This window comes from Meles meles, chromosome X (assembly GCF_922984935.1).
Source record: "Meles meles chromosome X, mMelMel3.1 paternal haplotype, whole genome shotgun sequence".
Classification (NCBI taxonomy): domain Eukaryota; kingdom Metazoa; phylum Chordata; class Mammalia; order Carnivora; family Mustelidae; genus Meles; species Meles meles.
The window spans coordinates 26,739,194-26,765,800 of record NC_060087.1 but is presented as its reverse complement, the minus strand read 5'-3'; the positions used below and the strand labels follow the sequence as shown (position 1 = coordinate 26,765,800).

Genomic DNA, 26,607 nt, shown 5'->3' with positions numbered 1-26,607 from the left:
CTTAGGGAATCACAAGTCCTTTTTCCCCTTATAGAGTTGTTTATTCTGCAATTTTCATATAAATGGAATCATATGATATTTGGTCTTTTGTGAATGGCTTTTTTACTTTTCATAATGTTAAGGTTTACCTATATTGAAACATTTATCAGTTTTATATTATTTTTATTGCCAGAAAATACTACACTTTATGGATATATCATTTTGTTTATTCATTTATCAATTGACGGACATTTGGGTGATTTTTATTTTCTGGCTACCGTGGATAAAGCTACCATAATCATTCATGTACAAGTTTTCATGCGGATGTCTATTTTTATTTTTCTTGGGCCTTTTTCATTTGTTACTGGATATATGTATCTCCCCCACCTTTTAAAAAATAATTTCCGTGGCACTTGGGTGGCTCAGTCGGTTAAGCATCTGCTTTCAGCTCAGGCCATGATCTTTGGGTCTGGGATCAAGGCCTGTGCTCAGCAGGGGGTCTGCTTCTCCATCTGTTCCTCCCCCACATTCATGCTCCTGTGCTCACTCTCTCTCTCTCTCTCAAAATAAATAAATAAAAATAATTTCTGTGAAGGTTTAGCAATTAGAGTAATTTTTTTAAAAAACCATTTTGGGTGTTTGTCTTGTTAATATCTGATTTTATGTTCATTATTTCCTTTTACTTATTTAGAATTTACTTTGCTTTTCTTATTCTAACTTCTTAACAGGGGTAGTTAGTTATAAACTTGCAATCCTCTTTCCTTCCTAACACATGGATTTAAAACTATCATTTCAAGGGAGACAAACTGTAAGAGACTCTGGACTCCTGGAGACAAACTGAGGGTTACAGAATGGGGGGTTAGGAGGATGGGGTAACTGGGTGATGGGTATTAAGGAGCGCACGTGTTGTGGTGAGCACTGGGTGTTTTATGCAACTAATGAATTTGTTGAACACTATCTCAAAAACTAATGACGTACTAATTGGTGGCTAACTGAAATAATAAATTTAAAAAACAAAACAAAAAATTATCATTTCACTTTCAAGTATTTACACGAATCCCATAATTTTGGGGGGTAATATTTTCATTATTTCACATCATTTTCTGCTTTCCATTGTTATGTCTTCTTTGATCCATGGGTTATTTAATAAAATTGTATTTAAGTTCTATTCATAAGAGAATTTTCTAATTATGTGTATTTTGTAATTGGTTTCTGCCTTTATCACATTTTTCTTAGAGAACTTCCTTGAGTGACTTTAAGATTCTTCAGATTTACTTTATGGTCAACCTGTGGTCATTTTCAGTAATGTAAGTGCTTGGCAAGTGTATGTTCTGTAGGTCTTGGATTCAGTGTTCTGTGTGTGCCCATTGGTGAAGTTTGTTAACTGTGTTGTATTGGTTGCAGATTTTTCGTCATCTTACTCTTTTAACTACCGAGAGAGATCTTTTTTTATATAAAAATTTTATTTATTTGATAAAGACAAAGAGAACAGGCTGGGGGAGTGGCAGAAGGAGTGGGAGAGGCAGGCTCCCTGCCCAGCAGAGAGCCCAAGGTGGGGTTTGATCCTAGGACCCTGGGATCATGACCTGAGCTGAAGGCAGACGCTTAACCAGCTGAGCCACCAGGGCGCCAGGAGAGAGATCTTTAAAACTGCCACTGTGATACTGACCTGTGTCTGTTTCTCCTAGTAATTGTATCCACTTTACCTATGTATATAATTTGAGGCCATGTTACTAGTTGCATACAAATTTAGTTAATTATATTGTTGTGGTGAATTAAACGTTTTATTGTTTTTGAAGTGACTCTTTTAAGTCTGGTGATGATTTTTCTTTGATGTCTGTTTTGTCTGAGACTAATTAAGCTATTGTATCTTTACTTTGGCTAATGTTTGCATGATGTATATTTCTATTCTTTTAACTGTTTTTTTTTTTAAAGAGATTTTATTTATCCATTTGAAAGAGAGAGAGAGAGAGAGAGCGAGCGCGCATGTGCACAAGCAGGGGGAGCGGCAGATGGAGAGGGAGAAGCAGGCTCCTTGCTGAGTAGGGAGTCTGATGCTGGGATTGGGATCATGACCTGAGCCAAAGGCAGAATCTTAACCAGCTGAGCCACTCAGGTGCCCCTACTTTTAATCTTTTTGTATTATGTTTTGGATGGGTCTCTTGAAAGCAACATCTATTTGTAGGGTTTTATTTTTTTTTAATTTTTTAAAGACTTTATTTATTTATTTGACAGAGAGGGATCACAAGTAGGCAGAGAGGCAGGCAGAGAGAGGAGGGGAAGCAGGCTCCCCTCTGAGCACAGAGCCTGATGCGGGGCTCAATCCCAGGACCCTGAGATCATGACCCAAGCTGAAGGCAGAGGCTTAACCCACTGAGCCACCCAGGCGCCCCTCTAGGTTTTTATTTTAAATCCAATCTGATAATCTTTAATTTTGGGGAGATCATTTAACTGATTCACATTTAATATGATTACTGGTATTTTGGGATTAATTCCAGCATCACATTTCTGTTTCACCTGTTAGGTATTTTCTTTGTCTCTTCCTTTAGTTTATCTTTTATATCACTTTTTCCATTATTGGTTCAAATATCCCCTATTCACTTTAAGTCTTTTTGTGATTACCCAGGGCTTACAGCATGTATATTTCACTTATCAAAGTTTAGTGTTAAGTGATACTTTTACTTTCCTCTTGGTTGAAGCAAGAATATTAAAACCCCTTAGTTCCATTTACCCACCTCCTGACATACATGCATTTGTCCTGTAATTTCACTTTCTGTATGTATTTTTTATAAAAGGTATACATATTTAATATATATAACTTAATGAGTTCAGAGATAAGTTTCTGCGTGTATCTTAAATCCCACAAGACATTATTTTATACAGTGTTTTGTTAGGTTTTAAACTGCTTACTTAAACTTTCATGGTTCTTCATTCTTTTCTGCATATCTGACCTTCCAATTTGGATCAGTTTTCTTTTGCTTTATGATTTTTGGGGTTTGCTGGAAGTGAATTCTGTTTTTACTTGTCTGAAAATATATTTCATTTTCATTCTCGATGGATATTTTCTCTGCAGTGAAATACTAGGTTGGCGGTTGTTTTTCTTTCTGATCCTCAGAGATTGTTTTAGCTTCCATGTTTGTTGTTACAAATTAAGCTATCTGAAGTCTTGCTTCTTTGAAAGTGATCTCCTCCCCCCTCATGCATTTAAGTTTTTCTTTGTTGATTGTGAGCTTGGAATTCATTGAGAATTTTTTAGAAGGTCTTATTTATTTATTTGAGAGAGAGAGAGAGAGGGAGGAAGTGCAGGAGCAGGTGGAGGTACAGAGGGAGAGGGAGAAGGCTGACATGGCCTTGATCCCAGGACCCCAGGATCATGATCTGAGTGGAACCCAGATGCTTACCTGACTGAAGCCCCGGGTGTTCCCATTGAGAATCTTTAGTTTGTGGTCTGACATCATCTATCATTTTTGGAAAATTTTAGCTATTCATATATTGCTTCTGCCCCATACTGTTTTTTTTCCTGGGATTCCAACTAACTACATTGTATGGTAGACCTTCTACTGTACTCTAAGCTTTTTTTCTTCCCAATCTGTCTTTTGATTTACTATCCCACCGGCTGTTAAACCTGTTTATTGAATTCTTAATTTTGGTTTTTGCATTTTTCAGTATCACAATTACTTTTTCTTTTAAAAATCTTCTATGTCAATTTTTACGGTATTTTAGTTCATTGCTGAGTTCAAGTTGTAATTTAAAAATCTCTTTTTGGTAATTCCAATATTTGGAGTCCCTTTGAGTCACTTTTTGTTGTTTTGTTTGCTATGTCTATGGTATTTGATCTTTATCTCTTGTCTCCTCAAGTGTCTAGTTCTCAACTGTATGCTGGCACTGGATTTGAAAGATCATTTTAAAAATTATTTGAGACTAAGGATGTCTTCCAGAAAGGATTTATTTTTGTGGCATCTGTTTTTTTGGGGGGTGGGGTGGGGAGAGAGAGAGAGAGAGTGTGAGAGAGAGAAGGAGCAGAGGGAGAGAATCTTAAGTAGGCTCCACACCCAGTGCAGAGCCCCACAGAGGGCTGCATGCCACAACCCTGAGATCATGACCTGAGCCAAAATCAAGAGTTAGATGCTTAACCACTTGAGCCACCCAGGTGCCCCATATTTTTGTGACATCTGCTTGAGAGAATCCAGGATTACTTAGTCTCATCTCAACTTTTAAGACTTTTTCTCGGCCAACCAGTTGACTCAGGGCCAAATTCCATTCAGTGTATGGATTGATTCATTTCTTGTTCACCCTTACTAATATGGTGCTGCTCTTCAGTTTCCTGACCTGAAGGTGGGAGAAGAGGATTTTCCTTCTGTCCTTCTCAGCCTGTCAGGCTGTCAGATACAGTTTAACCTCAGTTTCCTCTGAGTTGTTGGGTAACTTTTCAGAATCTTCTGATCCTTTAATCAATCCAAAAGCACTATCCTTTCGGTTCTTCAAAAGTCATTCCTTTTTTTCTTAAAGATTTTATGTATTTATTTGTGTGTGAGAGAGAGAGAACACATGAGAGTCAGGGAGAGGCAGAGGGAGAGGGAGAAGCAGACTCTCTCCTGAGGAGGGAGCCAGACGTGGGGCTCAATCCCAGGACCCTGGGATCATGACCTGGGCCAAACTCAGATGCCTAACCGACTGAGCCACCCAGGTGCCTCTGTAAGTCATTTCTTATATTTTGTGCAGTTCTGTTTACATGTCTTCCACAGGAAGATTGGTTTAAATCACGTAATGTGCCATAACCAAGAGAGGAGGTCCTTCTGTTGGCTCTTTATGGCAGAATATGATTTTGTTATGTTTCTCTAAGAGTTCAGACTCAGCCCCTAGTTCTCTTTTAAGTTTTGTTTTATGTAATTGTACTCACTTGGATAATTTTGTACATTTGTATTAAAAGGTTATGTTCTGTGTGTGTGTGTGTGTGTGTGTGTGTGTGTGTGTGTATAAATTATAAAGAAAGTTTTACCAGAATACTCAGTATTTCAAGTCTCTTCAATATTGGGCAGTTTCTAGACCTTGACAATGGACACATTTGTTGTATTTAAGTTTCAGCTAAAAATAGTGTCTGGAATGAGTCTCAGAACGTGAATCCCTCTTAATTGCTCTTGAAAATGGGATATGCAGTATCAACTAATTTTTTTTTTATGTCGTGGAAAAGAATGCTTTCCTAGCTACACTTTTCCCATCATTACATCTTTCTTCGTTTATCTCTTTGTAGGTATGATATATATTTGTCCTTTTGAAAATAGAAAGAAAGATGCCATTCTGCAGAGATGCCTTTTTGCTGTCCTGTGAGAGCTCTCAAACAGCCTCATAAATTAATATAGTTATTTACAAGTGAGGACCATTTTCCTTCTTTGTGTAGTTTCCATAATAGCCTCGTGAGGTGGTGATAGTTATGTGTATTACACAAAGGGTTAGGAAACAGGTCCTAAGAGAAATTAAGTGACTTTTCTGTTGCCTTATACCTGGTTAAGGGCATATGTCCTTTGTCTATTACCACTAGGGCCCTTTTTTTCATCTCTTGTGACCCGTTAAAACTTGCCTATAGATACGCACTGATTGCCCAGTTTTATCATGTTAATGCTTTTTTCTTTCTGTAAACTAAGTGGTAGAATGACTTCATGATTCATGTCCTAAAGGATTGAGACACTTGGGAGATTACGCCTTCATATCTGAGCCTCACTGACTCCCCCACCCCTGTCCCACCCCCTGCCATTTCTAGAACGTGGTTCCACTGGCTCTGGAATTTGCCAACTCTTCTGCCCTGTTGGAAAGCTTACTTTTGTTACTCGTCTTTTCTCATCCCCACATGTATAATCAGTCCTTTCCCCTCTCTTTAGACATGCTTCTGTTTTTCTGGTTCTGAGAGATACCTTTCTTTTTTCTAACACATTTGCCATCCTTATTATTCTTATGGTTAAAATCAAACTCTGTAACTCCCTTACTGGATATCTTCTGTAAGGCTTTTTTTCTTGCTTCTCTAATCACTCTTAAGATCCTAGTAAAAATCTTGTTTGCTCTGATCATCTGAATCTTAGGGAGAACAAAAACTTTTCTCCCTTGGACCTTTTTTGCAGCAATAGAGTCACTGCTTCACCAGAAGTATGGTGCTTCTGCATGGTGCTCACATCTCACTTTCAATGCTCTTGTTAGGGTAACCTTGAGTTATCTTTTATTAGGTCTGTGAATGTCAAATGTTCTTGTTTACTTGGAGTATATTCAGTTACATAGTGTTCATTTACTACATGTTTAAGGGTATGAGGATGTGGCCTTACTCAGTATTACTCCATTTTCTTTCAAGAACTATTTTTTAAAATCCATGTCTAAGGATTCTTTTCTTGAAAGTTCATTTATTAGTTTTGCCTCCTGTCCCACTGACAAATCTGTCATGCATTGAAATATTGATAGATCTGGGTGGCTCAGTTGGTTAGGCATCTGACTCTTGGTTTTGGCTCAGGTCCTGGTCTCAGGGTCCTGAGATTGAGTCCCCCTGTGAGGCTCTGCACTCTTCTGGGGAGTCTCCTCTTCTCCCTCACCCTCTGCCCCCTGTCCCTGTTCTGCCCCGTGAGCTCTCTCTCTCTCTCAGATCTTTAAAAACAAAAATAAAATTTTGATAGAACTGTGACTGGTGCCATCATCTTTTGGATATCCTCATCAGAACTTTTGCATTTTTTCCCCTTCCTTTTTTAAAATCTTGTATCTATTTGTTGTCTACTTTGATTATTTTTCTTCCGTTAACTTGCTTTACCTGAACCCATCTCTCCTTTCTCTGAACTCTGTTATTAGGGTATGGAGTATGTTCTTTTTCACCAGCTCAGGTGGAAGCTTTAAAACCGGGAACGGGGCGCCTGGGTGGCTCAGTGGGTTAAGCCGCTGCCTTCGGCTCAGGTCATGATCTCAGGGTCCTGGGATCGAGTCCCGCATCGGGCTCTCTGCTCAGCAGCTACTTTGATTATTTTTCTTCCGTTAACTTGCTTTACCTGAACCCATCTCTCCTTTCTCTGAACTCTGTTATTAGGGTATGGAGTATGTTCTTTTTCACCAGCTCAGGTGGAAGCTTTAAAACCGGGAACGGGACGCCTGGGTGGCTCAGTGGGTTAAGCCGCTGCCTTCGGCTCAGGTCATGATCTCAGGGTCCTGGGATCGAGTCCTGCATCGGGCTCTCTGCTCAGCAGCAAGCCTGCTTCCCTCTCTCTCTCTCTCTCTCTGCCTGCCTCTCTGCCTACTTGTGATCTCTCTCTGTCAAATAAATAAATAAAATCTTTTAAAAAAAAATAAAATAAAACTGGGAACGGGCTTCCCAGTCTTGCTTTACCACTTATTGCAGAGCCTGTATATAATAACTTTTCAGTAAATACTTAAATTAATATGTGCAGTATAATCAGTTATAAATGATAATGTGATCATTATAATTAATAATATGGTTACTAACATTAGTATTAAATTGATAGTTAAAATAAATACTGTTGGCTTTTTAAGGATTTTATCTTTGGACTGTGGACTGCCTTAAGAACTCTTGCAGTAGTTTTATATTCCCAGGTTTTTCTGCAGTCTCTGTAAAAAGTAATGAAAATGATCTTTTAAATGTTAATTTGAATTCATTGTTGTTTTCTCCTTAGATTCTGCAGTGACTATAGTTGATTGCTTTTATTTTAACCCCTTTTGTGAACATTTTGAAATGTACACAAAGTTTAGTGAACCTCTGTGCTGCGGTCATCAACATTTCACCATACTTGTTTGCTCATCCCCCACCCCACTATTTTGCTGAGGATTTATAGCATATCTATTATTTTATTCCTAAATGTCTCTAAAGCAACACGTTATCTTGCGTTACCACAATTTATTATCATATACAACACACCTGATAATGATTTCTCTTTTTTTTTGAAAGATTCTATTTATTTATTTATTTATTCGACAGACAGAGATCACAAGTAGGCAGAGAGAGAGAGGAGGAAGCAGGCTCCCTGCTGAGCAGAGAGCCTGATGCGGGGCTGGATCCCAGGACCCTGGGATCATGACTTGAGCAGAAGGCAGAGGCTTTAACCCACTGAGCCACCCAGGCGCCCCTGATAATTATTTCTTAATAGCTTATATGATATTTAGTCCATGTTCAAGTTTCCCCAATTCTCTAAAAAACTTTTCTATGTAGTTTGATTTGTTGGAGGTTCAGGTGATAACATCCTGATCCCCTCATGGAACCCCACTTTTTACCTCATTCTTTTATCATCCATTGATTACCAGTGCATGGATTAGTTATTTAATTAAAAGTTAGGAAATTGAGGGGTGCCTGGCTGGCTGAGTTGATAGAGCATGCGACTCTTGATCTTGGTGTTATGTGTTCAAGCCCCATATTGGGGGTAGAGTTTACTAAATAAAGAAATAAATAAATAAATATATAAAACAAAGTAGTGATTTTTCTAATTTGGTCACTTCTGCCATTATTAGCTGTCTTCTTTCTCTGTAGATGATTTTTCCTCATTTTAATAGGGCTACCTGGTTAACCTGAAATATCTAGTCAGTTCTTGAGCTGTTAATGCCGCTTAGGGAACTAAAGACTGCTTTCTTCTTTTTAAAATTGATGTATAAGTAGTGTACGATGTTATATTAGTTTCAGGTGTACAATACACTGATTCAACAATTCTGTGTATTACACAGTGCTCACCATAAGTGTAGTCACCATCTGTCACCAAACAACATTATTACAATATAACTGACTATGTTCCCTATGTTACTTTTCATTTCAGTGACTTACTTATTTTATAACTAGAAGTTTGCACATCTTACACCCTTTTGTTTCATCCATTCTTCCACCCACCTCCCGTATGGCAACGATCAGCTTGTTCTCTGCATTTAAGAGTCTGTTTTACTGTGTTTTGCTTTTTAGATTCTACATGTAAGTGAAATCATATGGTATTTGTCTTTCTCTGACTTACTTCACTTAGCACAGTGCCTTCTAGGCCCCCATCCATGTTGTCTCAAATGGCAAGATACAATTTTTTATGGTTGAGTACTACTCCATTACACACACACAGATACATACATGCTACATCTTCAGTGGTTCGTTCATCTGTGTATGGGCACTTGGGTTGCTTCCATATCTTGGCTATTGTAAATAATGCTGCAGTAAACATAAGGGTGCAGATATCAAATTAATGTTTTCATTTTCTTTGGGTAAGTACCCAGTAGTGGAATTACTGTATTGTATAACATTTCTATTTTTAATTTTTTGGCGAACCTCCATACTGTTTTCCACAGTGGCTATATATTTCCACCAACAATGAGTGAAGATTCCCTTTTCTCTATATCCTTTCTAACACTTGGTATTTCTTGTCTTTTTGATAATAGCCATTCTGACAGGTTAAGGTGGTATCTCATTGTGATTGGCATTTCCCTAATGACTGAACATCTTTTTTTTTTTAAGATTTTATCTATCTATTTGACAGAGAGAGAGAGAGATCACAGGTAGGCAGAGCAACAGCAGGCAGAGAGAGAGGGGGAAGCAGGCTCCCTGCCGAGCAGAGAGTCAGATGCAAGGCTTGATCCCAGGACCCTGAGACCATGACCCGGTCAAAGACAGAGGCTTAACCAACTAAGCCACCCAGGTGCCCCTGAACATCTTTTTATGTATCGGCCATTTGTATGACTTCTTTGGAAAAATGTCCATTCAGGTCTTCTCATTTTTTAATCGGATTACTTGAGGGGTTTTTTTTTGGCCTTGAGTTGTTAGATGTTCTTTTTATATTTTGGATATTAGCCCCTTATCAGTTAATATATTTGAAGTATCTTTTTCCATTCTGTAGATTGCCTTTTCATTTTGTTGATGCTTTTCTTTTTTGTGTAAAAGCCTTTTATTTTGGTGTAGTTCCAGTAGTTTAATTTTGCTTTTGTTTCCCTTGCCTGGGGGACATATCTAGAAAAATGTTGCTAAGCCTGATGTCACGGAAATTGCTAGCTATGTTTTCTTCAAGGAGTTTTGTATTTTCAGGTCTTAGATTTATGTCTTCAATCCATTTTGAGTTTATTTTTGTGCATGGTGTAAGAAAGTGGTCCATTTTCGTTGGTTAGCATGTAGCTTATTCAGTTTTCCCAGCATCATTTATTAAAGAGACTCCTTTCCCCATTGTATACTCTTACCTCCTTTGTCATAGATTAATTGACTAAGTGTGGGTTTATTTCTGTGCCTTCTATTTTGTTTCTTTGATCTATGTGTCTGTTTTTGTGCCAGTAGCATAGTGTTAATTATTACAGCTTTATAGTATGTCCTGATAGCTGGGATTGTAATACCTCCAGGTTTGTTCTTTCTCAAGATTGCTTTGCCTTGTCAAGGTGTTTTGTGGTTCCATATAGATTTTAGTATTATTTGTTCTAGTTCTGTGAGAAACGCTCTTGGTGTTTCAGTAGGTATTACAGTGAATGTATAGATTTCTTTGGGTATTATGGATATTTAAAAATACTAATTATTCTAATCCACAAGCACGAAGTATCCTTCCATTTGTGTCTCTTCAGTTTCTTTCATTGGTGTTTTATAGTTTTCAGAATACAGGTCTTTCACCTTCTTGGTTAAGTTTATTTGTAGGAATTTTATTCTCTTTGGTGAAATTGTAAATGGAATTGTTTTAATTTCTATTTCTACTACTTCATTATTAGTGTGTAGAAACGTAACATATTTCTGTATATTAATTTTATATCCTGTAACTTACTGAGTTCATTGATCAGTTCTAATAATTTTTTGGTGGAGGCTTTAGGGTTTTTTCTATATAGTATCATGTCAACTGCAGATAGGTTTACTTATTCTCTAACAACTTTGTGCCCCTTTTTTTTTTCTTTTTCTTGTCTGATTACTCTGACTAGGACTTCCAGATCTATGTTGAGCAAAAGCAGTGAGCGTGGACATCCTTGTCTTCTTCCTGATCTTAGAGGAAAAGTTCTCACTTTTTTGTCATTGAGTATGCTGTTAACTGTGGGTTTTTATATGTGGGTTTCATTGTGTTATGGTATGTTCTTGCTCATCCTACTTTGTTGGAAGTTTTTATCGTGAGTGGTTGTGGTACTCTGTCAAGTGCTTTTTCTGCAACTGTTGAGATAATCATAAGGTTTTCTCTTGATTATTTGATGTCTCATTGATTTGTGAGTGTTGTACCACCTTTGCATCCCCGGAATAAATCCTACTTGATCACAGTGAATAATTCTTTTAATGTAATAATTAATTGGTGTGCTCATATTTTGTTGAGGATTTTTAATTTCTTTTCATCAGGGATATTGTTCTCATTTTCTTTTATTCTAATATCTTTGTCTGGTTTTGGTATAGGGAAGTGCTGGTCTCATAGAATGATTAGGGAATTTTTCCTTCCTATTTTTTGGAGTACTTTGTTCAGGATAGGTATTAACTCTTTAAATAATTGATAGAATTCACCTGTGAAGCTATGTGGACCTAGACTTTTGCTTTTTGTAAGTTTCTGGATTACTGATTCGGTTTTATTGCATTATAGTAATCATTCTGTTTATATATTCTATTTCTTCCTGATTCAGTTTTAGAAAATTGTATGTTTCTAGGAATTGAGCCATGTCTTCTAGGTTGTCCATTTTCATGCTGCATAAATTTTGGTAGTAGTCTCTCTCTCTCTCTCTTTTTTTAAGATTTTATTTATTTATTTGACAGAGATCACAAGTAGGCAGAGAGGCAGGCAGAGAGAGGGAGAGGTGGAAGCAGGCTTCCTGCTGAGCAGAGAGCCTGATGCAGGGCTCGATCCCAGGAACCTGGGATCATGATCTGGGCTGAAGGCAGAAGTTTTTAACCCACTGAGCCACCCAAGTGCCCCTTGGTAGTAGTCTCTTACAGTCCTTTGTGTTTTTGTGGTGTCAGTTTGTTACTTCTCTTTCATTTCTGATTTATTTGAGCTCTCTTTTTTTCTTGATGAATCTGGCTAAAGATTTATCAATTATATCTTTTTTAAGAACCAGCTCCTCGTTTTATTGTTCATTTTTAAATTGTATTTGTAGTCTCTATGTCATTTCCTTTTCCTGTAATCTTTACTATTTCCTTCTTTCTACTAGTTTTGGGCCTTGTTTTTTTTAGCTTCCTTAGGAGTAAGGTTAGATTGTTTATCTGACATTTTTCTCGTTTCTTGAGGAAGGCCTGTATTGCTATAAATTTCCCTCGTAGAAGTGTTTTTGCTGCATCCCAAAGATTTTGGACCAGCATATTTTCATTTTCATATGTCTCTATGTATTTCTTGATTTCCCATTTGATTTCTTGGTTGACCCATTTTTTTAGTACCATGTTGTTTTAGCCCACATGTATTTGTGTTTTTCTGGAATTTTTTCTTGTAATTGATTTGTAGTTTCATATTGTTTTGGTTGGAAAAGATGGTTGATGTGTTTTCAGCTTTCATTGAGACTTGTTTTGTGGCCTTACATGATCTATTCTGGGGAATGTTCCATGTGCACTTGAAGAGAATGTGTATTCTGTTTTGGGGTGGAATGTTCTGTGTAAATCTGTTATGTCCGTCTGGTCTAATATGCTGCTTAAAGCCATTCTTTCCTTTGCATTTTCTGTCTGAATGATCTATCTGTTGATGTAAGTGGGGTGTTAAAGTTCACTACTATTATTACTGTCTGTTTCTCCCTTTCTGTCTGATAATAATTGGTTTATGTATTTTGGTTCTTCTATGCTGGGTGCATAGATATGTACAACTTTTATATCCTCTTACTGCATTGTTTCCTTTATTATTATGTAGGGCTTTTCTTTGTCTCTTGGTACAGTTTTCATTTTAAAGTCTATTTTGTCTGATACAGGTATTGCTACCCTGGCTCTTGTACATAGTAAGTTTTTGTTTGTTTGTTTTGTTTTGTTTTTAAATAGGCTCCACACCCAGTGTGGAGCCCAACACGTGGCCTGAAACCATGGCCTGAGATCAAGACCTGAGCTGAAATGAGAAGGTCAGAGCCTTAACAGACTAAGCCATCCAAGTCCCTGCTACCCTGGCTTTTTTTGTTTGTTTGTTTTCTCACTTAATTTGTATGATAAATGCTTTTCCATCCCTTTGCTTTCAGTCCATATGTGTCTTTAGTTCTGAAGTGAGTGTCTTGTAGACTGCATATAGATGGATCCTGTTTTTTTTTAATTCATTGATCCGGTACCTGTTTTTTTTTTTTAAGATTTTATTTATTTATTTGACAGAGAGAGATCACAAGTAGGCAGAGAGGCAGGCAGAGATAGAGGGGGAAGCAGGCTCCCCGCTGAGCAGAGAGCCCGATGCGGGGCTTGATCCCAGGACCCTGAGATCATGACCTGAGCTGAAGGCAGAGATTTAACCCATTGAGCCACCCAGGGGCACCTCTTTTTTTTTTTTAAGATTTCATTTATTTATTTGACAGAGATAGCAAGTAGGCAGAGAGGCAGGTAGAGAGAGAGAGAGAGAGAGGGAGAAGCAGGCTCCCTGCCGAGCAGAGAACCAGATGAGGGGCTCGATACCAGGACCCTGAGATCATGACCTGAGCTGAAGGCAGAGGCCCAACCCACTGAGCCACCCGGGCACCCTGAGCAGTTGTAATTCTACTGAGAAGGTATATCAGGTGACAAAGAACCATATACCCTCTTTGCTGATGGGCTTTGCCGTAAGGGTGTGGTGCTCATTTGGGGTTTGGAGATCTAAAAAATTCCTTTACCAGAGAATAACTTAGACATGGTATGGAGTTATTTAAATTTTAAGACCTATGGCTCTTAAGGAGCCTGAAACCCATTAAATTTTAATGGCTAGTATAAATGGGAAGCTACCAGGACCCATGATGGTTTGCCAGGGCTGCAATTAAAGTTCCTCTTGCTAGCTTTCTGTGAAGACAAAACCTCAGAATATCTTTGCCCTAACCCTAACCCGCTGCTGTTGCTAGATCTCCCTTAGGTACTAAAAGCGACTTAGTGGGAAGGGGAGCAAGGTGACTGATTTACTCAGGTGAACTTCCTGTTAGTGTTGATGGAACATCAACCTTATTTACTGAAATTTCAGGTAGTAAAGGTATACAAACAAATGCTTTCTGTTTCACGACCTTGTATTTATTTGCTGTATAACTTGCTTATGCTGTTTTCTTTAAACCTTTCATAGTTGAAATCTTACCTGTTTGGTCTTTCATTTTTTTAGGATAGTGTCTGCAGCCTTTTCTCAAGTTTTTCACCGTGAACTGTTGTGTGTCAGACTGGACAAGTTATCTTAGTTGACGCTTCATCATTTTGAAAAATTGGAGGTAAGGAGTGTATATCTACATGTATATATGTCTTTATTTCTGTAGTTATTAGAGCAAAAACCTTTTTGAAATCTAATCTGTATTGCTGTTAGCATCGTTGTTTATCTTATCCCCTCACTCCCATCCTTTTTGTTCATTGAAGAGCAAGGATGAAAAAAGATATCTAGGTAACTTCAGGTGTCCAGGCCCTAATTCAGGACCTTGAGGAGGTGTGTGTACATTTCATTTTTTTTTTTTATTAGAAACCTCACCAGCCGATGGAAAGGGTTACTTAGAATTTGATTTTGAATTAAAGGGGCAAATCCCGCCCAGGTTCCAGATACCCAGTGATTGTGGCTGGAGCTGGGAAAGCTTTGAAGACCTGCCCTCAGGAGTAACTGAGTGTGGTGTGTGTGTACGGTGACCTTCCAATTCTCTAGTTTTTATTGTAATTTTTCTTAGAGGTCCATGTTCAATAACTGAGTTGTATAGATGATAAATCTAGTATTAAAACAAATATGGGTATAATTTTGTAAATGGTATTGTAGTATCCCTTTTGCTTTGAGCCATTGATAGATCTATTTCAAGACTGTGTAATAATATCACCTTTGATTTCTATCTAGATAGTTTGTTTTTCCACTTTACATAAATGTTCCCACTTTTTTTTTAAAGATTTTATTTATTTATTTATTTATTTATTTGACAGAGATCACAAGTAGGCAGAGAGACAGGCAGAGAGAGAGGAGGAAGCAGGCTCCCTGCTAAGCAGAGAGCCTGATGCGGGGCTCGATCCCAGGACCCGGGGATCATCACCTGAGCAGAAGGCAGTGGCTTTTTAACCCACTGAGCCACCCAGGTGTCCCACGTTCCCACTCTTTTAAAACATCTGTTTCCTGGGACACCTGGGTGGCCCAGTCACTAAGCATCTGCCTTCAGTGCAGGTCATGATCCCAGAGTTCTGGGATCGAGCCCTACATCGGGCTCCCCGCTGGGTGAGAAGCCTGCTTCTCCCTCTTCTACTCCCCCTGCTTGTGTTCCCTCTCTCACTGTCTTTCTCTATCAAATAAATAATTAAAATCTTTAAAAAAATAAACATCTGTTTCCTAGTACAATAACATGTGGGTGTGTGTTATGAATTGAACACTGGACAAGATTTATGAGGCCTGTTTTATAAACTTAGCTTTTTAAGCAAATTTTAAAATCCCTGCGGCCTTCAGTTATTCCTTGTATAAAACAAGGGGATTGTAGTGAGGTTGGATTCAGGGTTTCTCAGCCTTGGCACTATTGATATTTGGGACCAGATAATTCTTTGTTGTCAGGGCCTGTCCTGTGCCTGTAGGATGTTGAGCAGTGTCCTTGGCCTCTGCCTACCAAATGCCAGTAGCATCCCTCTTCAGTATGACAACTAAAATTGTCTCCAAACATTTCCAGATGTGCCTTTTTGGGTAAAATCATCCCCAGTTGGGAGCCACTTGGTTACATGATGTGTAGAGTTCCTTCTAATGTTCTGTTTCTGTTGTTCTTATTTCAAAGAACCCTACTCTTTGCAACCTAGCTTAAATGTCATCTCTTCGATGAAGCTTTCATTCATACTCTTTTTCCTTGTCTTACTTTAATTGTTTCTGTATCTGACAGCTTATTATAGGACTTAATCCCACTCTACTATAACTGCCAGTGTGTTTCTTTGAGGGGGGCCTGGGTCTTGTCTAACTCTAAGCTGTGTTCTCAGATTTTGTTAAATGAATGAACAGTGGGTTTGGGAGGATTGTCAGATTTGTCATTGTTAAATAAGTGATTTTAAGTGGTACTTTATTCATCTTTCATACCTTTCCAGTAGGAAATACCCATGGTTTGTGATCTTGAATTTCTGGGTTTAGGACACTGATTACTTAAAAAAAACTTTTTAGAAGGTAGAAACCTCTGGTAGTATGTGAGGGAGCCACACAAAACACATTGAGGCTGCATTTGAGAAAGATAAAGTCACAGAAAAATTCATAACATAAAGAGTTGTTTCGGCTTTTATGTCCAGATGTTTCTCAACTCCGTTTGGTTAATTAGAAAGCTACCCATCTATTAAGATGAAAGTAAAATGGAAAGGTAGTAAGTATTCTTTATTATATAACCTATAATACCTCATTCTAAATCAATATTTCTTATAACAACCCACAGTAAAAAAACCAAACCAAAACAAACCCCAAAAAACACATTTAAATCATGATTTAATACATATCTATACCTCAAATAAGCTTTTTGAGTAACTGTTTATCATTACTATACTATACATTACTATAAAGCACTCTGATACTTTCTATGACACTTCTTTTCTTTTTCTAAAATGCTTGTCATCACCCAGTAAATTTATTACACAGTTCACTAATAGGCCACGACTTACCATTTGAAAAACACTGTTCTAAGTAATCTCTGTAATAAAATGTAGAGATGGGGGCGCCTGGGTGGCTCAGTGGATTAATAAAATGTAGAGATGTTCTGCCTTTAGCATATGTTACCCATCAGTTGTCCTGTCTTTTTTTTTAAATAATGCCATTTAAGAATTGAGCTAATAAAGGCCTTGGAGTGGGGAGGGACGGCAGGCTAAGAGAGCGGCACCCGGGTCCTGTGCTGAGCCTGAGCCTGCCGGACCGGAGGCAGCCCCACTGCAGCCTCGACCTTAGACCTGCCAGCATGGCTGGCTGGACCATGTGGACTGAGACCCAGAGCTGGGGTAAGATCACATCAAGAAAGAGATGGCAAGCATCGAGAAGGTCTGGAGATGGGAGAAGTCCTGGGTGATTATGGGCGACATTTCCCTTCATATCTTCAAGTGGGTGCTAGTAGTGGACTCCAAGGAGGAAGAGTGAGAGAGCACAGGTGGGGGTGTAGAGGAATCCTAAGGCCTAGAGTGGCAAGGTGGGGGCACCAGTCCCCAGGGGCGGGGTTGCCCTTTCATCCTGCTGGATTTCTGTGAGAACCATAATCAGTTTCCATTTGGAAGCCTCTCTGCAAAAGGGAAGATCCCAGCCCTGGGGGCATCTGCTAGCCCAGCTGTCCTTTGTCACCTCCCAGACTACCAGAAGGGGTCCCAGAGGGTGCTAAGCCCCCATGGCTGGTCTAAAGAGAGCCGTCCCGGGAGCATTACTGCAGGCAGCACTGATGAACCCCAGTGCTGACCAAGTTGGATCCTGTTTCAGAACTGCTGGAGGCTGAGGCCTTTGGAGTTTACCCTACTTTTGAGCTAGTGCCGCCTGTCCCCAAGGCAGCCCAGGGCAACACAGAGCACTCAGGGTACCCTCTCCCCCTATTCAAGCACTACTGCCCAAATGCCCCTGACCCCTGAGAAGCCGGCCTGCCTGTCCAATTGCCTGAGGAGCTCTTCTGGCCTTTTACAAATAAAGACACTTTTGTTGAAAAAAAAAAAAAAAAAAGACCTTGAAACACCTTGATTTCCAATTAATGTAAAATCCTGTATTTTGTCATTTTTACTAAGTGTTTAGTGTGCAAAAAGTATGTTGGTTTTTCTCAAGATTTACAGTGATAATACCTAGAGCACAATAAAAAGTTAAAAAACATTATTTCAAGTGCTCATAGTGGTAATAAATGCACAACTTTTTGGACATTTAGGAAGGGGAAAAAGCTATGGTGATTTAGGTCACTGGAAGAAAGTTGACATGAATGTGGGGTGGATTTTGCATTGTCGTATCAGAAATTTGAAAAAGCTATTACATATGGTAGAAAACAGCATTCGTGTAGGTGCCCAGGACTTTTGCTCATTTTGGGGGTAATGTTTAAGATAAAGTAATTAAGAAATTTAAAAAATTTGGTAAAAATACAGTAAAGTGTAAAGTGCATATAAATATATACAGTATAAACAGGATGTGTTAACTCTCCTGTGGTTATAAAATGAGGTTTGGTCAGGAGACTTGTATCTCTCTGGTCCCTCTGATCTAAGGCATTATTTGCCCCCAAATGATAAAGTTAACATTGTAGTATTAGGGTTACTGGGATGAAGATATGGCAGTCCCCCCCCCCCACTTTATCCACAGGGAAGACGTTTGAAGACACCCAGTGGATCCCCTAAACTGCAGATAGTACCAAACCCTATATATACTATGGGTTTTTTTCCCCTAAAGATTTTATATATTTATTTGACAGAGACAGTGAGAGAGGGAACACAAGCAGGGGGGAGCTGGAGAGGGAGAAGCAGGCTTCCCGCTGAGCAGGGAGCTAGCTCTACAGGAGGCTTGATCCCACCACAGCTGGGATCATGACCTGAGCTGAAGGCAACCACTTAATGACTGAGCCACCCAGCTGCCCTTACTGTGTTTTTTTTTTCGGTATGTATATAGATACCTGTGATAAAGTTTGTATATTAGGGACAGAAAAAGATTAATAATAATAAAATACAACATTTATGACCGTATACCATAATGAAATTATGTGAATGTGGTGTCTCTCTTAAAATAGCTTATTTTTTTGTACTCACCCTTCTCATGAGATGATAAAATGCCTATGTGATGCACAGTGAGATGAATGGCGTAGGCACTGTGATGCAGTGGTAGGCCAGTCTTGACCTGCTGATACATTGGAAGGTGGGTCATCTGCTGCTGGACTGCAGTTGGGCACGGGCAACTGAAGTTGTAGGGGGCAAAACTACAAGGGGACTCTTGTAGTTTCTGAGTCATGGTAAGAGAGAATGCTCATTTGTCAAAATAAGCCAGTAAGGCCACTGGTCCTTATATAAATTGCTCTTCATGGAACAGAAATGGGTTATATTATAGTCAGCATTTTAAAAAAAGGCATTTATTCTTTTGGCTGTGCAGTTTAAAGTTTCGTACATGCTTGCGGGGCCTGTGCTTTATCCTTTCTTCTATAAATAGCTGGGGCCTCAGGATGCTACGTCACAACCACGTGTGCTGCAAAAGCCTTAAGAAAACAAAAGGTTATGTATTTCCCCCTTCGGACTGCCTTTGCCGTATCCCATAGGCTTTGGGCCGATGTATTTTCGTTCTCATTGGTTTTTCATTGGTTTCCATGAATTGTTGTTCTTTGGTTTTGTGGTTGACCCAAACATTCTTGAGCAGGATGGTCTTTAGCTTCCAAGTGTATGAATTTCTTCCAAACTTTTTCTTGTGGTTGAGTTCCAGTTTCAAAGCATTGTGGTCTGAGAATATGCAGGGAATAATCTTAATCTTTTGTTACCGGTTGAACCCTGATTTTGTGACCCAGTATGTGGTCTGTTCTGGAGAAAGTTCCATGTGTGCTCGAGAAGAATGAGTATTCTGGTGTTTTAGGGTGGAATGTTCTGTGTATATCTATGAGGTCCATCTGGTCCAGTATGTCATTCAAAGCCCTTGTTTCTTTGTTGATCTTCTGCTTAGATGATCTATTGCTGAGAGTGAAGTCTATATATACGATGGAATATTAGCATCAGAAAGGATGAATATACCCAGGTTTTGCATCAACATGGATGGGACTGGAGGGGATTATGCTGAGTGAAATAAGTCAAGCAGAGAAAGTCAGTTATATGATTTCACTTATTTGTGGAACATAAGGAATAGCATGGAGGACATTAGGAGAAGGAAGGGAAAAAAGAAGGGGGGGAAATTGGAGGGGGAGACATCATGAGACACTATGGACTCTGGGAAACAAGACCAGTGCTCTAACCCCTGAGCTATGGAGCCTTCACCCGGACTCTGGGAAACAAACTGAGGGTTTCGGGGGGAGGGGGTATGGGGATGGGTTAGCCTGGTGGTGGGTATTAAGAAGGGCATGGATTGCATGGAGCACTGGGTGTTAAACACAAAAAGTGAATCATGGAACACTGTATCAAAAACTAATGATGTACTATGGTGAATAACGTAACAGTAATACAAAAAAATAAATTTCCTGAATGAATGACGATCTAATTTGGCTCAGAAAAAAAAAGTTACTTAAAAGTAAAACCTGCTTATTATACTTGAAAAAAAAAAGTTGGTTATTTTTAAATTTTTCTTTGCTGCTGCTCTCTCCTTGGGGTAATGTAGAATTTAATTACTGTAGAAAATATTTGTGACCTGAAAGAAAGGAAGATGATTCAGCTTGTGATGCTACGTGGGAAAGAGCCACCTGCCCTAAAAGTGTGGTCTAGCATTCTGTGTGCTATTACTTAAAAGCACCAGAAGTCTGAGTTTTTCTCAGGTTTCCATACTGAGTTAGGAAAACTCAGCAAAAAGATAAAAAAAGATAATTAACTCCTCATTTTGTCACATTTCTAGACTACTGAAAAGAAGGTGCTTTTAGAGCCGAAGATGTGAATAAGACTCTTGTGCTGGAGATTCTAGATCATCTTGAGGTAATTTTTTAAAAATTAGATCAATTGTTTTATACAGTTTAAATTTTATAGAAAAATTGAGAGGATGGTACAGAGTTCCTGTATGCCCAGCACTCAATTTTTTTATTATTAATAGATGACCTTGGCATGGTATATTTGTTACAGTTAATTAACCAATATTGAAACACTATTATTAACTAAAGTCCATAGTTCACTCACTTTTCCTTACTTTTTAACTAATGTACTTTTTCTCTTTCAGGATCCCACTGGGATAATGTTTAGTTGTCATGTCTTCTTAGGCTCCTCTTGCTGTGACAATTTCTTGGATTTTCATTGGTTTGATGACATTGTCAGCTGTGAGGAGAACTGATCAGGTATTTTGTAGACTGTCCCTCAGCTGGGATTTGTCCCATGTTTTTTCATTGTTAGACTTGTGTTCTGCATTTTGGGGAGGAAGACCACAGAGGTAAAGTGCCATTCCTATAGTCTTGTCACATCATGTCAAGAGTACGTACTGTCAACATGATTTATCACTGTTAATGTTGGCTTTGGTCACCTGGCTGAGGTTTATGTCCACTTTCTCCCTTCTGCACTCAAATGTTAGTTTTTTTTTTTTTAAAGATTTTACTTATTTATTTGACAGACAGAGATCACAAGTAGGCAGAGAGGCAGGCAGAGAGAGGGAGGGGGAAGCAGGCTCCCCGCTGAGCAGAGAGCCGGAAGCGGGGCTTGATCCCAGGACCCTGGAACCATGACCTGAGCTGAAGGCAGAGGCTTAACCCACTGAGCCACCCAGGCGCCCCTCAAATGTTAGTCTTTAAAAAATTTTCTTTTGTAGTGTGTTGTTTTGGAATAAAGGCACTGTGTAGTTGCCACTTAAGTAGTGGGAAGTTATACTCCATCGCCTTTAGGGTGTTCTCTATAAATTATTGGGAATTCTTCTGAATGGAAGATTGTCTCTTCTCCCCCATTTGCTTATTTATTTAGTCATTTCTTTGTATTATTATGGGTTCATGGATAATTATTTTATACTTTGGGTCATAATCCATTACTGCTTTATTGTGTTGCTTAAATTTTTCTAGCTTGGCCATTGATGAGCTCTTTTGGTTAGCCCATGTATTACTTTAACATGCCCCCATTGTTGTGGGGTGGTGTTCCTTTTGAGCACTTCCTTACTTTTGAGGATTGTAAGATATTCCAGACTCGTCCTGTGTATCCCCTGTTTTAGTTCTAGAATCAGCCATTTCTTCTCTACAAAGTCCTGGTTCCTTTTATTAGAGAATGCTAATGGTATTAGAAATCAAGATCTGAGTGCTAGGTAGGGTCATTGCTGCTTTGGGGTAGTGGTGTTTCTAGGCTCTGTTAGCTGAAATCCCAGGTATACACTGAGTATTTATGCATGTCTATAAATGTTTCTCTGTATCTATTTTTATATACCTATATCAATCTTAAGCTAAACCTGAGTTTTTACTGATGTCTCCAATGTAATCCATTAAGGCATGGATCATTCTAGCCTCCTCTGCTTGCTTATCTGTAACCTCTCCCAATAGTGAAAAACCTGGCTGTCACTGTTCACCATCCATGTACTTAATTGTTCACTCCTACTCCCATGGGAAACACTTTATCAACTAGAGTACAGTGCTTATGTATATTTCCTTTTGCCTTTACTTTAGTAAAGATGCCACTCATTTCCAAAGTTATGTAGGTCAGCAACTCCCCCCCCCCGGGATGACATTGTTTCATACGTTTGTAATACAGTTAGATTATATCAAATGGTGTCTATTCCTTCTTGGGATCCCCTGACTTACTAAATGATCTTAAATTTGTATACTTTAAGGTTCCCTCTTGGGGTGCTGAGATGGCTCAGTTGGTTAAGCGTCTGACTTTTTTTTTTTAATATTTTATTTATTTATTTGACAGAGAGAGATCACAAGTAGGCAGAGGCAGGCAGAGAGAGAGGGGAAGCAGGCTCCCCGCCGAGCAGAGAGCCCGACGTGGGGCCCGATCCCAGGACCCCGAGATCATGACCAGAGCCAAAGGCAGAGGCCTCAACCCTCTGAGCCACCCAGGCGCCCCAGCGTCTGACTCTTGATTTCGGTTCAGGTCATGATCTCAGGGTGGTGAGATTGAGCCCTGCATCAGACTCCAGGCTGGGTGTGGAGCCTTCTTAAGATTCTCTCTCTCCCTCTCCCTTGCTCCTCCCTTCCTCAAAAAGAAAAAGGGTTTACTCTTTGTGTTAAAAGTTCTATGGGTTTCGACAAGTACATGATGTCATGTATTTACTATTAGAGTATTATACAGAATAATATTACCACCCTTAAAATTGCCTATGCTCCATCTGTGAACCTGCCCCACAAACCCCTGGCAACCACTTATCTTTTTATTGTCTAATTTTGCTTTTTCCAGAATGTTCTTGAGATATTTTTAAAGTCACTTTATAAAGGAAACCTTTGGTTTTTCTAACCTAGATACTGTTTTTTCCTGCCACCAACTCAGTATTCCTAAGTGAACAAAATATTTCTAATAAGAATCAAGGCTTTCCCATTTCTTTTTTCATATGCCACTCTGTAAGGTCATTTTGCTTTATTTTTTAATATCCTACTTCTTTGGGGCACCTGGGTGGTTCATTCAATGGAGGATGTGGCTCCTGATCTTGGGGTCATGAGTTTGAGCCCCCTGTTGGGCGTAGAGCTGAATTAAAAACTAATAATTGGGCCACTTGGGTGGCTCAGTTGGTTGGGCATCCGGTTCTTGGTTTTGGCTCAGGTTGTGAACTCCTAGTTCATGGGATTGAGCCCCAGGTCAGGCTCCCCACTGGGCTAGGAGTCTGCTTCAGGATTCTCTCTGTCTGCCCCTCCCCCTGCTGGCTTGAGCTCCCACCCTCCCCCCTTTCTTTCTCTCCAATAAATAAATTAAAAAAATAAGTAAAAAAAAACGAATAATAATATCCTGCTTTTTTTGTTACTATACTTAGAATGGTAGAAGATCCCAAGTACCTTTATTTTTATTTTTTGTTGGGGAGGTCAGTGGGGGGTGGCAGGAGTGGCACGTATGATGGGTTCTGTAGAGGTGGCAGTGAGCCAGCAGATACTCACTTGGGAGTGGGAGAATGGGTACTCATTTTAAATTTAAACTGAATATGGGGACACCTGGGTGGGTCAGTTGGTTAAGTGTCTGCCTTAGGCTCACATTGTGATCCTGGAGTCCTGGGTTCGAGCCCCTCATTGGGCTCTCTGCTCAGCAGGGAGCCTGCTTCTCTCTCTGCCCCTCCCCCCTGCTCATGATCTTTCTCTCTCTTTCTCTGAAATAAATGAATAAAATCTTTTTAAAAAAGATTTTATTTATTTATTTGACAGAGAGAGACACAATGAGAGAGGGAATACAAGCAGGGGGAGTGGGAGAGGGAGAAGCAGGCTTTTCGCTGAGCAGGGAGCCAGATGCAGGGCTCCATCCCAGGACACTGGGATCATGATCTGAGCAGAAGGCATATACTTAATGACTGAGCCATGCAGGCATCCCAAATGAATAAAATCTTAAAAAAACAAAAACAAAGTGAATATGCTTCTATTTGTTTCTGGGGGACTGTATTTAACATGAAAATGCTTTTTGAGTCTTTTTAAAAAAATTTTTTTTAAAAATTTGTTTTTATTTATTTGACAGAGAGAGAGAGGTCACAAGTAGGCAGAGAGAGAGGAGGAAGCAGGCACCCTGCTGAGCAGAGAGCCCCATGTGGGGCTTGATCCCAGAACCCTGAGATCATGACCTGAGCTGAAGGCAGAGGCTTAACCCACTGAGCCACCCAGGTGTCCCGCTTTTTGAGTCTTTTAAAATAAGTATTATATTGATCTGTAGTATATCTCCTTTGAGAATATAGTAGAATAAGAGATAGGTGCAATGAATATGTGTCTGTTTCAGAATGGTTTCCATTATAATCAAAACCCTGTGGGATGATTATCTTAGAAATCATTTTAAAGGCTCATTTAGGGGAAATAACAAGTATCGTATTCTTATCCCTTCCTTGTTATTTAGTTGCACGTTTACATATATGCATGAAAAGTCTTGAAATTAGAAACCTTACCTGTACCACTAATAAAAGGTCATTTGTTATGCTCCACTACTGCGCACTTCTTATTGTTGTTTACCTTGAAGAATTTACTATCCAGTACAAAAAGCCCTTCTGTTTTATAATCAGGTTTTGATTGAAACTGTCTTTAAGAGTTTGACATCGTCAGAGCCTTACCATGTAGCCAGATGTTTGTTTCCTAGATTTGCTGCTTGTTGACTCTGTGACTACAGGCAAATTATTTACCCTCTCTGAGCCTCACATTTCCTCATTGGTAAAATGTGGATGATATTATTGCCTCTCCTGTGGGATAAGGGGGATTAAATGAGACAAAGCACTTAGCCCGTTTCTGGTACATACATATGGCTCAGTAACTATCATTGAAAACCAAAACTTCCAAAGCAACAAGAAAATGGGTGAAAATTCCAAAGGTTTATATGAGTATACATGTTTCTGTTCAACGGTTATTGGCTGGGCTAGACTAATCAGAAAAATGAATGATTCCTTTATTTAAAAGTTCTCTCAAGACAAGTCTTACTTTTCTTCAAACCTCAGCAGTTTTCACCTCACCAAACTTAAGGTGCTAGCTGTGGCTGTCAGCCTGAGATGCTCTTGACTTTCTAGGGGCCTCCTGGAGATGCTTCTGGTGTTTTACGGAAGGGGCCAGGATGCTAACCGCCATGTGACACATGGGCCAAGCATGCATGATGAAGAATGATTGTACGCCACATTGCTGTATCCGTAGCCTGTTGTGGAGACACACTAGGCCCGACTGACACAGTATTGGCTTTAAACCTTTGATGGAACACAGTGCAGGTGGCGCAGACCCCTCGGTAGGCCAGTGGGTGAAGTGACCTGAGGCCTCTGTGTCTGGGATGCCTAGGAAGTGTGGAAAGTAGGCAAGCTGGAAAGTATGTGACCCTTTGAAAGGGTGCAGCCATGCCTCAGTTTTAACCAGTTGCCTCCTGTTGCTCTAGCTTCTGATTTTTTCAGAGAAAAGTTGGGTATCCAGATTGTTATGTAAAATTTCTCTATTTTAAAGTGTGGCTCAGGGCACCTGGCTGGTTCAGTCAGTGGAACACGTGACTCTTGATCTCCGGGTTGTGTTAGTTCGAGCCTCACTTTGGGTGTAGAGATGACTTAAAGAAGTAAAGAATCTTCCAAAAAAAAAATGTGGCTCAGCTGTTTTCTTTAACATTATTGAGGTCAAAGCAAACAGATCAGTGGGCTGGATTTGGCCTACAGACCATTGGTTTGTAATCTCTGCTATAATTATTTTAGGAAGTGAGCTAAAATGTGACAGAAGTGAACACTCAGGCCCATAACTGCACTACCCTGCATATTTGCTGATCTCTGAGAAGGCTGTGGAAAGAAAGCACTGGGTATGAGGTCATTTTCTAGAGTGTAGAGAATGGCAGCATCACAACAGAGCTTTGGGGGAGGAATTCTGCTTGGGAGGAGGAATTCTATTGGGAGAAATCCTAGTAGCTGCTTTTTGAGCCCACTGCGCCTCATGGTGCTGGCTCTCCTGAGTGGGAGTGAGGGTAGCTGCACCACCAGAAGAAGCTCAGAGTGATTCCACTGCTAAGCCTAGCGTCTGGGCCCCCCCACTATCCATCCTGCCCTCAGAGATTGGAAGTTGCCCACAAAGCTGACAGACAGCAAAGTTCCACCCTGTAGAACTTCTTGGTTTATGTGGCTTTAGAATCCTACATAGCTGCACAGTACAGCTGTGGCCATCCGTGCCTTAGTGGGGGTGTTTCAAGGGTGTCCCAGGAGTTAGGCCACAGCCTCGCCTAGCCAGTATAGTTCAGATACTGCTTGAGTTCTCTGGTTGGTTTCAGATCGTCACTCATCACTTTAGAATTGTCTAAAAAGAAGCAGCCATTAAAATGTGGAGAAACAAAGTCTGTGTCTCTTTTGCATAGTTGTTGCATACATTGATAATATCTGGACAAGACTAGGTGGTGTGTTTTGATGTGTATCATATCAAAATCTA

The 26,607-nt window shown here is 39.6% G+C and overlaps 1 protein-coding gene and 1 pseudogene across 5 annotated transcripts in view; both read left to right on the top strand.

The window, feature by feature from the left end:
* Nucleotides 1–26,607, top strand: part of TAB3 (TGF-beta activated kinase 1 (MAP3K7) binding protein 3) — a 91,321-nt gene that overhangs the window by 18,167 nt on the left and 46,547 nt on the right. For 3 of the 5 annotated variants that reach the window (XM_045995284.1, XM_045995282.1, XM_045995286.1), the window contains exons 2-4: nucleotides 14,157–14,259; nucleotides 20,490–20,566; nucleotides 20,805–20,919. The gene's annotated coding sequence lies outside the window, so the exon portion shown is untranslated. The remainder of the gene's footprint in view (nucleotides 1–14,156; nucleotides 14,260–20,489; nucleotides 20,567–20,804; nucleotides 20,920–26,607) is intronic. The other 2 variants (XM_045995285.1, XM_045995283.1) reach the window with 1 other exon arrangement.
* LOC123934968 lies at nucleotides 16,921–17,572 on the top strand (annotated as a pseudogene).